Consider the following 4,003-nt stretch of genomic DNA (forward strand, 5'->3'; position numbering starts at 1 on the left):
ATTTAATTTTCTAAATTATAATAATTTTGAGGGAAGGGATTTGAATTCTCCATTCCTAGGGAGGCCCTGCCTCTCCCTAGCAGATACCTGTCTTTCAAACAAAGACAACCACTTATAAAATAGTCTTTCATTCAGTCCTTTTAGAGAGAGAAGTCTCTCCTGATTTGTTTTGGTAACTTTCCACAAGAAAAACAGTCTGCTTGTGGCCTTTAACTCTCACAACAGCAGTCTGCCTGGGAATGTCTGCAGTTGTGGACCTCCCATATCACGTAGTCTTTCCCGTGACTACATATGGGCCATGGACTCATGCATACTGGGGTGTCATTTTAAAAGATCAACAACTCTAAAGGCAAAGGATTCTTCATCTCAGGGAACAGAGATGTCTTCTCACTTCTTCACTGGCACAGAGGGCTTCTTCTCATCTCTCTCTGTTCAAACTTCTCATGGGATCACCGGATCACAGATTCTAATTCAATATTCACTCAGTCAATCACAGATACCTTTGCTCAAATCCACAAATCTGAATAATCATCTCTCCAATCCATATTGTCCACGATTTAAAGAATATTCTAGCATATTCATATTATAGTCTGTTACCACCACTCATAGGAGATTTTCAGGCTAGGACCAAGGCAACTCGTCATCTCTTCCTCACTTAGGATACAACTTCTCTTTCACTGACCCTGGTATCTTCATACTGTCTCTTTAAATATCTCACACTCTGACTTTTCCTCTCCCTCAAGAAGGTTAAGGCTTTGGAAGTTTCATCTGCTCCAGGAAAAAGTTAAATCCTGCCCAGGTCCTCTCTCCCTCAGGCTACGGCTCAGGGTGTCAGATTTCAAGGCCCTGCCAATGGGGGAGGGAGAACCCAAGCTGAGAGATCAAAGCGGCCCAGGAAGTCAGAAATCTCAGCAGCCAGGAATGTAGATGGCTCAATCCCACCCCTGGTCTCATGGGGTGGGCCCAGCCTGGCTGGCAGCAGAAGCAGAGTCTAGCCGGGCCATGGGCAGGCCACGGGAGGGGCCCGCAATGGTGTGGGGCCAGACTTGCTGAGCCCCAAGCAGCTATCCGGGGCTGCAGCATCTCCTCCCCCTCATTGGCAGCTGGGGGGGGAGACCCAGAGACATGGCCAGGGCCGGGCCCAGCTCTCCCCCCACAGTGGGGAGCAGCGGGCCCAGCCAGGCCACCAGGCCCCGGGGTGATTTATTAAAGAAATATGGGTACTGATCTAGTATCGATACCCAACTAACACGGACAAAAACTCTCTAACAGTTTAAAGTTAGAAAGTGTATGTTTATTACGGCCGGGCAGCACGCGGGATATTTCCCTAATTCGCACTGCGAAATTCACAGGTAATTACAAAGTCTTTTATTTACAAAAGTGTTGAATATCCAAAATACAAATGCATATTCATACCCCTGTCACCTCCCATTCCTCGCTTCGTATGCTAATTGGCAAAAAGGCTATTAAGCATGCGTACTTTGTTTCTTAAAATGAGTCGGGGGTCTATTTTGGGGAGGGGTCACCTAAAATGAGGAAGTAAGATGAGTCTTCCTCGTCCTGACCTTTCTACCTTTTCAATGCATTCGTGACAAATGATTCCTTGGTAGAACTTACAGTTTCCTGTGTTCAATGGGTCCTTTAAGCAGGAAATCTGCAGCTATCTTATGTCTTATTTACCACATTCTGTTTTTCATGACAAGGACAACTACATAAACATAAACCTGACAAGAAATGAGTTACAAGATCCGGGGTAGCTTATCTAAGATCCGGCTTCTGTTAACTGCGAACAAAGATTACCTATCTACTTCAGCTAGTTCAGCAACTTATTATCTTAACTTTCCTAAAAAAATCCTTAGTTCCTCAAAATTAACGTCTCATTCCCCACTTCTTCTTTGAAATGAGTAAATTCTTTTACTCAGTATACAGAGTCTTCCTCATCTATCCAAGCTGTACAGCTAGTGTCTCTCAAGACCAAGCCATACGCCTTTGACAGTGATGTTAAAGCTGCCACTCGTCGTAGCATCCTCCAGTTCCAAACAAGTATTACAATGGATAACACTAAACTTATGCTGACCAAAATAAGCAACACAACTATAGGGTGGATTAAGGTATTCAATATTCCGGTTGCTGTTGGTGACCACCCAAAAAGCACATCCCACCAATGATGAGACAAATGTTCCTCAAGCCTTTTAAAAACCCCTTTGATGGTCTCTGTATCATGGTGTATGGTAATTAATGTCTTTTCTCCTTCATCTCTAATTTCTTTTAAGATTTCTCTCAATTCATGATGCTTCAGCAATTGAGCAACTAAAGTCAAATTCATTCCTATGGGCACAGGCAATATCTTCTGCACAGTGGCTAGGTTGGCCTTTATATATTGATGTGATATTACGGGTACTCGATAGGAAAAATCACATCCCTTAATTCTAACAAAATTGCAAACACACAAATTGAATTGAGTCTCATTCACGATTTGGTTGTCTATTCTTATGATGGGGCATGCTGTCCTCAGACAGACACAACCTTGTCCTATATACACAAGTGAAGTTGTCTGTTTGCCTGGATGTGTTTCAAAGTGACAAATACTTTGGTCTGTGTCTAAACAAGTGTCTTTGTCACCCTCTAATGTCCCTTCACATATGTATCCTAGTTGTCTCCTCACAGTACAGGGCTCTAGATTAATAGTTTGCCACTTTCCTTTAATTTCTCGTGCCCACATTCTGTGTTCAGAAGGGTACAATACAGTTCCCTCGTGGTTTAATCCTAAGGGGACTATTGGGTGTATTAAGTCCACTGAGGCATCGTGTATAGTTAAAACAAAGGCTGTCACTACACTAGTCACAGGGTTATAGGTGAAATTGACCAACACCCACCAGGACTGAAGTTCCCTCTCCATATCAGAGGCATTATCCCAGACAATTTTGCGAATTTCAGCAGGGAATATTCCTTCTCCACCTTCCCTGATAACTGCGGCAGGCACTGATTGCATCCACAGTTGTGCCTGAGTACACCCTAGGGCCAACGAGATGTTTTCACTAGCTGTGCCTAGTGCATTAATTATTACTTCATGATCTCGCTCCTCTGTGTCTTCCCATTCTGGTAATATCTTGGTCAATTTCCAGTGATTGTTACCTAGTGCTAGTAGAGAGGATTGCAAAGGTTGTTGTAGTTTGACTAAATCGCTCCCTATTGTGGTTAATTTATTCAGTAACACTTCTGAATCTATTGTGTTCAGCACTCCCAGTCCTGTTCCTAGCAATCCAGTGAGATCCCTCTTGTTCCTAAAATTGGGAGGCATACTTTTTTGAAGCCAAGTAGTCCAGTCCATAAAAGAGTTCCTGAGAAATGGGGCACATTCTGGCCGAACGTGTGAAGCACTTACCTGTACTCCCATTTCTACCCGTTTTAAAGACCACTTTGGGTTAACTATCAGCTTCTGAACTCCTGTCTTCTTAATAGCATATGGCCCAATTTTGGTAACTACAGGAGTTATTTGTTCCTCCACTTCTGGAATAGCTGGCATCTTGGTGATCACAGCCTTTCTTGGCACTGGTGGAGTAATCTTGGTCTGGTTCTTATGGTACTCAGTACATACCTGAGTGATGTTAAAGTCAATGTCATACCCTCTTATCGCACACCCTTCTATTTTGAGCCTAAACTCTAGACATGTACTCAAGCATTTATCACAGCATTCAGGACTAACCCTGATGAGTTTCATGGGTGGATGGTAAGCCTCGTGGAACCCATCCTGTACAAATGCATACTTACATCCCCAAACATTTCTTCCCTCCCACAAGCTTGCATTTGTGACTTTTAGTATCTTGTTTAAAGCCTTACGAGAGTAAGGATCATAGGCTCTTCCTTGGCACTGGTATATCCCAGTCACATTATACCTTTGTGGTATTGTGTTGACTCCTGTTATGGTTAAGGTAATTACTACAATAGTTACAACTTTCCACATAATGTCCAAAATAACTCTTAGTCCATTTATTCGTTGTTC

This window comes from Hirundo rustica, chromosome W (assembly GCF_015227805.2).
Source record: "Hirundo rustica isolate bHirRus1 chromosome W, bHirRus1.pri.v3, whole genome shotgun sequence".
Lineage (NCBI taxonomy): Eukaryota > Metazoa > Chordata > Aves > Passeriformes > Hirundinidae > Hirundo > Hirundo rustica.